Raw genomic sequence first — 9,268 nt, 5'->3', positions numbered from 1 at the left:
GTTGGTAAGAAGCCATGAAACTGTTGATGTCTTCCAGAATTACCCTGTGCTCATAAGGAAGCAGTCGNGATGGGAGAAATGATGCTAAAGGCTACATTAAATCCGCAGATTTGGAAAGGAAAAAATGAATAACAGTGAGGAAGAGATGGTGGTGTTTGCTTGTTGTTTCTTACAGCTGACAGGATGTAAAGGAAGAAAGTGTCAATTATTGTCATTTGTTTAAGAATCCCTGGGATCCATGAGAAGAATTGGGTGGTGATGAAGATGAAGGAGTGGTAGAAGTAAGTAAAATAGACCTAGTACCTGACCTTTAAAACAGAGCAAGGAGGAGTACCTGAGTTAACATTCAGACAGGAACCATGATTGTGGCTTAGTGAAAGAAACTCTGCTAATCAAAGAATTGTCACCAGTATCTGCACCTTGCAAATTGTCAGACTTCCAAACAAACAATGAAAGAGCCTCTCACAGCTCTGTTTGTTAGGTTATGGAATGTGGGAGTGGGTGAGACCAGTCAGACAAAAAACATGGAAGCAGAGAAACAGGATAACATTGCTATCTATTTCTCTTTGAGGAAAAAAAAATAATCTGAAGCAATATGAAGGATCTCATTTTCTGATGGCCTGAGTTATACTAAGCATTAGAGATACTTGGTTATCGCTGGCTGAGAGTTCTCCATGGAAAAACGGGACTGGGAGACCATAAAGAAAGTGAATACAGGCACAACGAGTGAATAGAGGAAAGAGAAAGATGATCGAAACTCAACTTGTTTCACTGGGATCCATAAATCCATGTTACANGTGCTTAAAGAAAGTGTCTGATTCAACAATCAGGTAGGATTTATGTTCCTAGCTTCCTGACCCTCCCTGTGACACAGAATCTTATAAGACAAAAGGCCCATTGGCAGATCCGCATGACTTAGAGCAGNATGTAAACTGAGTTTGTAAAGTGTTAATGCAATCCAGAAAATGTGAGAGAAAGGGAAAGCTGACAAAGGGGTCTGTTTATATCACTCAAAAGCAAATGTGGCAAGATTTATGTGGGGCCCAAATTCCTAGGAGAAAACAGCAGAAAGCCAAAGACTGTGCTAGGGAGCTTCCAGGAAGCTTTAAAGCTTGAGCAACAGCTCGTGGAAAGCAAATTACAAAACTGTACAAGTGGAAAAGATTAAGCTTGGCCTAAGGACGAGCAATCATTTCCTTAGAGTGTGCTGTGCCTGCTACCTCCCTCAAAAAGAGAATACTGGTGAGTGGAGATTGCTCACCTACCCACATCCCTTTCAGTAGTCAAATATGGTCTAAGGAAAGGCAAAGGTCATGAACAGAGCCTGTCAGAAGAAAGGATCTGGCTCTAGCAGTAGGTGTGGCAGACTGGAGTGCAGCCCTACGTTTCCTTGGGCCTGATCTGTCTCTTGAAACCATTTATATAAGTTATGGGAATCTTTTCATATTGTATTGTACCTTGCTAATGTATCTATCTTAGCATCTCATTAGTCATCCAAGATCAACTTGATTCAAATAGACAGCAGTGGGATGTTAGATACCCTGCTCACTCTGTAAAAATGGTTTCTTTATCTAATGCTGACCTTTGAGTATCTTACAGATTTGTAAAAATATTTAGAAGAACAGTCCAAGTAACAGTTAAGAAGTTTAATCAGAGAAATGCCATATGATGAGNAAGGAGGACTCCTAGGAGCTGTTAACTTGGTCAGTGAAAATCTTAATGTCAGAGATGGGCTATTTCTCTATGAGTGGTCAAGGAAGTCTCCAAGAGCCCTCATATCATGAAGTTATTGAGTTATCACGGCTGTCATGTGCACAGACATTTCCTATTGCTGAAGATAGTATACAATTCTGACTTGAACAAATCAGGCTGGGAATGAGATGGAAGCAGAGANGAGGAGGAAAGATTGGAAGAACTGGGGGAAGGGGTGGAATGTTGTGTAGCTACTTCCTCTGGACTCAAGCATTCCCTCCTGGAGTGAGGAGGTGAAAGGCTCTTACAACTCAGGAAGCAGACAAAACACACAAAGAAGCTTACAAGGTTATAAAAGCAACAAACAGTTGTTGGGGAAAGGATACTGGCCAGCTCNGTTCTCTATCCAGAATCTGTGCAGAGAGCTCCAAGGTTGCCGTTTTCATCATGAACTATGAATCATACTGGGTTAATGGTTTTCAGAAATGCGGCTGCCTTTCATGTGTTCATATACCTTAAATAAGCCCTCTCCTCTATGTTATTATAAAGTAACCCTGATAAATTTACCAGTAATTAACTTAGCTTGACTTGTTTCTTTGGTCTGTTGTTATTTTCTTATCTGGGATAAATGGATGTTTCTGATTGCCCAGGAAAAGTCACATAACAATCTGAACTCTCCATCAAGGATCCAAAAATACCTACGAAAATCAACTTAGCCAACATATCAGATGGAACATTTTTCTCAGGCACAAAGCCCTGGACTCAATTCTCATCATTCAGAAAATAAAATATGTGTGTGTCATACAGTTGTAGAGGTTCCAACCCTATGGCCCATTATCATAGTCACTGTTATGCATGTGGTGAATTAGTGGATGATGCTTGCTGCTAACCACATGGAGACCCTGTGATGAAAGAGAAAGGAATGACTTGGATCCTAGTACCCCTTTTAGAGCACACCCTAACTTCTTCCATGAGGCCCAACCTCTTAACTACCCTACCACCTCCCAATAGTGCCACAGGTTAGGGAGTCTAGCCTTCTACCAATAGACTTACCTAAGCCATAGCACATGTCTTTAGAAGAAGCCAAGTCTGGTTCTTTTCTTCACCTAGAGAATGTGTATCAGAAGCTCTGTCTCTGCGGTTGCCTCAGTTGCCTCAGTCATTATGATATGAAGATCTTCTGCATATAAGGGGTTCTCCCATGAGTAGCAGAGGGCAGAACCTTCCGTGGGACAGCTCCTCTAAGCAGAGGTGGGTCTTCTCTAAGGCTGAAGAAGTTGAAATCTAGGATACTTGATTGTTTGGGCATGCCTTTGTGATATTTATNCAAGTCAAACATTTTAGCTCCTGTCAAATTTCAATCTCTTTCTATATCAAATTCCTTTCCTAGACCTCTCATCTTAGGGAGTTTTAGACTATGGGCATTTGAGGCTTTTGGCTAATAGGAAATTGAACTGGGGGGTGCCTTTGTTTGGGTTCAGTGAGAGATGTTAATGAAATTGGCAGTCACTTCCAGATACTGTGATAATTGCAACCTTCTTTATGTAGACATGTTTCCAAAGTTCTTTACCCAGGCATTTTGGGTGGCAGAATGAAAACACAGGGCAGGAGGTTATAATATGATATGAATACATTCTGCAGAAATATGTAATAAGGGAGAAACATATTTAGAATGTTCAGAGAGCAACATTTCTTTGTGGTATGTTCTTTAATGAAAAGTTATAATGATCAGAGGTTTTCTTTCATGCTGATGTCATGTCCACTAGGAAATTATCTCATTTCATGAAATACACACAGAGACCATCAAAGAGTATGCAACCCGAAATGTAAACATTAGGAAAAGAAAAGCCCAGGACATATCAGAAAGCTAATGAAGACATGGACCATTTTTCTGGATTTTTGTGTTATTTATGGTATTAATACTGTATGAATCAGGCTTTTCCTTTTTAAGACAATATGCCAAATAAAACAACTTACAAAAGGAAAGATTCATTTCTTTTTTTTTTTTTTTTTTTGAGGTACCAGCCCATCACAGTAGAGAGGGTGTTGTGTTCCAGAGTTGTCCATTTTGTGGCCAGAAAGAGAGAAAACCTGTGCCTGCTGCTTTTAGAATTTGGGTTTTCTGCTTCCCCTTTCACTCCATCCAGCGTTCTAGTTGTAGGATCCTATCGCTCAGTGCAGAGCAAGTCTTGACCCTTAGTTAATCTACCCTGGACTCAGCTTCAGAGACCCACACGGATGCTTTAAGAATCTTGATGCTTTTCAGNACTGCCAAGTTGATCAGGAGTAACCATGGTAGCCAGCTTTTAAAAGTATATATTTGGGGCAATTCCTTTAGTTATTCCCAGCAAACATTTACATTTACAAAGTGTTTAAGGCCCAAGGAGACTCTGTACTTGTATAAGCTCAAGATTACATGAATCGTGATGTCTCTCTTAGCAAATCATTCTGTAAGAAAATGAATGGTTGGTGGCTGGAGGCAGGCAACAGAACGCAGACCTAAGGATTGTTGAGGGTAGGTGGTAGGGGTGGTCTTGGAGCTGACCATGAACTTAGTTCCTATAGGAGCTGGTCGGGTCTGACACATTGTCTAGTGCTGATGTTTCACTCAGAGTACTCTAGTTTTTCACCAGGTGGGAGGGAGGGTGGCAGAGGGGATTTTAGTAGGGGAAACCAGGAATGTTTATTTATAACATTTGAAATGTAAATAAATAAAATAACCGATAAATATGTTTGAAAAAGGATAATAAGGGGTATAAGATGTAGAAACAATAAAAAAAAATAGCCTTACAGACAAACAAACAAACAAACAAACAAAAAGTCTGTCAAGTGAACAGGTAGCTGTCATCACATCCCCTGTCCACATCATCACTCTTTCAACCTTCTATGGGGGCCTACGATATCAGAATTAGAGACATATTCCTGGGCTTAGAAAATGTGTGTCACTAAGTATGAAATTATTACCAAACAAATATTCTTTTAAGCAATGCCATGGTGAAATAAACCGGCGCTAAATACCCCATACCCCTGAGATCTGAGAGATATTGCTATGGGCGATGAAACCAAAACTTCAATGTATAGGCCTTCAGGAGACACTTATCTCAACAGTAGCATCGTGTTGAAGGAGAGGCCAACTTGGAAAGATGAGGGTTTGGATGCNGATGGTGATGGGATGATGGCCATCTTCTGATACTCTACTCTGCATCAACTAACAAGCTACATCTTGTCCGTGAGTCCCATGGCTGGAAGAAAGCTGAAGTTTGGATGGTCACAAGGTACAAAGTGAATGAACAGGAGATGAGAAGACAAAGAAAGAGTTAAATGACAACTAAGGAGACAAGGGCTTCACCCTGCTCAGGCATTTCCCAATCCGGCTGCGGGCCAGCCCTGCCCTCCGCTGCGTCCCCCAGCTCTATGAAAGGCTGATTATAGTTTTTCCTAATCATAGAGAACGTTGTAGGGTATAGTCTCCATGAGCGAAGGTGTAAAACATTAACCTCTAGGCCATGAAAGTTTGTTCAAATTGGAACTAAATGCCATGTGACACCTGGATTTCAACAACAACAGCCAAAATAATTACCAAGGAAAAGATCTTTAAGATTACTAGGAACACACAGTTAAATATTAGTGTCCAATGGTTTGAAGTGTTTGGGTTTTGCAATGGTGTGGTTTGGAACCTTTCCAGCTGAGCAGCTATTTTCTTTTAACAGGAGAGCTCCCTGGAAGATGTTCTTTGCTGAAATAATGTGATCCTTAGTGACATATTATGGGACGCAAACTTGAAATAGACACCATTATTTTTAACCAACATCATTCTTACTAGATTTTTAGTCAGCGATGAACTATCAACAGCTTCCTGATAATTAATCCTGCTTGGCCCTAAAACTGTTAGTCTTATCTGCTCTAAGAGGAAGCTTTGAAATGTACCAGACTTCCTCAGTGAATAACAAAGAACAAACTGAAACACACACACACACACACACACAGGGTGGTGGGGTTTGAGAATGAAGAAACAGGGTGAGAATTACAAAGCTGCTCTGTTTGTCGGCTCCTTACTTGCAGATATTCTGCAGTTCCTCTGGCACAAGAGTGGCTAACAGTGGAATCAGCAGCACAGATAGTCAGCTGGGCGAAACTCACTGGGTGGCTCCATCAAAATGTATAGAGTAGTAACTATTGCCATTACCTGAGTGGTCTGGGTTGAGAAGCAACATCTCAGGCATCTCCACAAACAACTGGAAATAGTTCTCATAGGATTTGATTTTATATCATTGAAGTCTAGTGTTTTCTTGAGATGAAAGATCTTTAAGAATCTGTTACTAAATTATAGCTGGAAACCTGGNGTGGTGATACAAGCCTTTGGGAGGTAGAGGCTGGCAGATCTCTGTGGGCAGCCAGCTCTACACAATGAGACTATCTCTAATAAATATATTGAGGTGTGTGTGTGTGGGGGGGGGAGAATGAAAGAGTCAGAGAGAAAAGCAGAGAGAGAAACAGAGACAGAGTGAGAGAAAAAGAGAGAGACAGAAACAGAGAGAAAGAACAAAATACAGCTGTAATCTTTACTTGTTACTACCCCAAAGGAAGACCAATATTTGATGAGAGAAGGAAGATATGTTAGAACCGGGGTCAAAGGGACCCCTTTGAAGAAGAAGGTGTTAAAATAATAAAGTAGCTTCCTTCAAATGGCTGAGAGAGTAGGGAGCTGATGCTGGCCCCATCTAACAATTTGTAAATGGCTTGTTTGGCCTTATGGGTCTTAACATGTTTGTAGAGAGAGGGTGTGTGCTTCTTTGTGTGAAATGGAAAGACTTCTTGCAGTCAGCACAGCAGGAAATAACTCTGGTAAAGGCAGGCTTTGTAATTAGAGGATCTGGGCAACTGCCTAACAGCCCGTGGCCTGTCTTCTTTCTTTACTGGGCCCAGTTTTGATTTCCAGTGATGATTTATTATAAGTATATTTGTCATCAGGTCAAGCCCAGCGTGCTTTAGTACANCTGGGTAAAGAAACTCATTAAGATGACCTCNCCTAAGAGAGGCCATTCAGTCGCACATCAGACAAAGTAAAACACATGCTTGGTATTTAACCCGGTGCGGGATGCCTTTCTATTACTCTCAATGGCAATGGTCCAAATTTTCAAACACTTCGAATAGTCATAACGTGGTACATGAGACTCCACAATCCAGACTGCATTGTGAGAAAATTCCACAAAGCTTGACTTGGAACCTCAGAGAGAAGGAGGCCTAAATAAACGTTAAGATTTAAGGTTTCCTCCTGTACATGAAACCTTTTGGGAAGAGCTAATATTCTAGAAAGGCAGTGTCTCACTGAAAGGGGGGTGAATTACCTACTGGTCACTATCAGTGTCTATTCCAATAGTCTTTACAAGGCCTCTGAAGTCAATACATTCCCCTGGTTGTATACCATTTTCCTATGTTAATGGTTCAATCTTATTATGTTTTTATCATTTAAAAGTTATTGTAAGTCATAGTTTAAAAAATAACTAGTGAATAAATATAAGAACTACTGTCTTAGTTATTTGTCTCAGTGCTATGGTAAAACACACAGCAACTGAAGGGAGGGTTCCTTTTGGCTCACTCCTGAAGGCTCAGTACCTGCTGAGTCCTGGAGTCAGGAGTTTAAGGCAGCTGGTCACATTGGATTCCTAATCAGGAAGCAGAAGGAGATAAGTTGTTGGTGTTTCACTGACTCTTTCCTTTTGATCTAGTTCAGGACCAAACCCCAGAGAATACTTCCACCCACTTTTAGGATGGGTCTTCACATCAGTTAAACTCATCTAGATAACCCTTCAGAAGNAGTCCAGAGGCTGCCTTTAGCATGATAATCCTTCCTAGGCATGTCCAGAGGCTAACCTATTCAAGATAATCCCTCCTGGGCATGCCCAGAGTCTTGATTCTTTGGAGATGCTAGATTATGTCAAGTCAACAATTAATCTTAACCTCGCATATGCTGTTTTATGGTGCAATAAACCATAGTACACAAACCTGTCTCTTTCCTCATGGTCACCTTTCCTAGCTAACTCTACTCAATCTTTGTTGATTCCTTCAATTTAAGTTGCTTCACAACACAGTTGTGTACTTGTGTGGATACTTAGATGCATGAAAACAAAAGGAAATGATAGAAAATAGTGCTATGACTTTGCATGCTTAACACTGTACATTAGTCTACTTTATTGGTGTTTCTAGGTTAAAAAAAAGCATTCAAAGGACTGCATAATCCTTATAGACTATGATCTATGATATGAAATCCAAACTAAAATCATCCTTTATCCTCATATACCAACACTGACCACGTAGTAAGCGGTCTCCTTTGTATTTTTCTCCTCTCCATTCCCAACTGCATTTAGAGGCAAGTGTGATCTCTGAAGCTAAATCCTTTCATTCCCTTGTTTATAGTCACNAGTGACTCTTTGACTCTTCACTACAACCTCTGAGATCTGACCTTTGACTTTCGTGTTCTAATCTAATCTCCTGTCACCACCCCCTTCCTCTGGGTGCTCTGTCTCCAAACAGTTTGTTTCAGTTCCTCTAGTATATCAGATTGTTGCCTGACTGGGTACAGATTGCGCCCTAGGCTAGGACTACTCCCTAACTTCTCTTTTAGTTCTTGGTGGTGGTTGTTGCTGTTGGTTTTTTTTTTTTTTCCTGTTCTTTTCCTTTTTTAATGTGGATAGGCATTTCTTGATCTTTCTGGTTTAAGCAGATCATCCTTTTTAAACTATCTATCTTATCCCATTATCAAACATCAACCACACTTAGAAACACAAGGAAAATATATGCTAGACAGAAAACTTTGCTCAAGTCATGAGCAAGGTCTCCACTGGCAAGGAAATAGTGTTTTGAGGCAGGATCACACTCATTTTAGGATCAAGAACTTGGACTTGACAAATGTGACTTTATAGGATTCATCATGTCCATAATGACTACCTTGCCATTTATGGTTTAACATTAAAGCCATTTTTATTTTGAAAAATTCTACCTGTCACCGTTTTTGCTGAGATGGATGAAGAAAAGGTAGGGTTTAGTTTCACAGAGGCTAAAGACTACCAGGTCTTAATAGTTGCAGTAGTAGTAGTAGTCAAAGCTATAGAATCCTGAATGCAGAAAAGCAGTGTGGTCAGAGATTGCTGGTAGAGATAAGTCCAACACTGCAGGTTCTAGTGAAGTAATGTTGTTGATTCAGAACTTAATTAGAGGGTGTACACATTCTTGAACCATTCATATCCTAGCTTTGGGGAATTGTCCTGACGTGAAGGTTATGGATAACTTCCTTGCTTTGCACAAGGATAGTGCTGTTGAAGGACCCATAAGTTCTTTTGTTCTAATGACTAATAGCTACTATTTGTGTCCCAGCAGTTCCAGGTCCATAAGGACATTATCTGTGTACTCCTGACCAGCAGACACCTGAATTTATGGAGATTCAGAAATATATCTGCCTTTGAGTTCAAGAAAGACTCAGTCAGTCATCCATTGGAGGGAGCACAAGGTCCCCAATGAAGGAGCTAGAGAAAGTACCCAAGGAGTTGAAGGGGTTTGCAGCCTCATAGGAGGAACA

The sequence above is a fragment of the Mus caroli genome, chromosome 9 (assembly GCF_900094665.2).
Source record: "Mus caroli chromosome 9, CAROLI_EIJ_v1.1, whole genome shotgun sequence".
Lineage (NCBI taxonomy): Eukaryota > Metazoa > Chordata > Mammalia > Rodentia > Muridae > Mus > Mus caroli.
Note: the sequence above shows the minus strand (reverse complement) of the source record.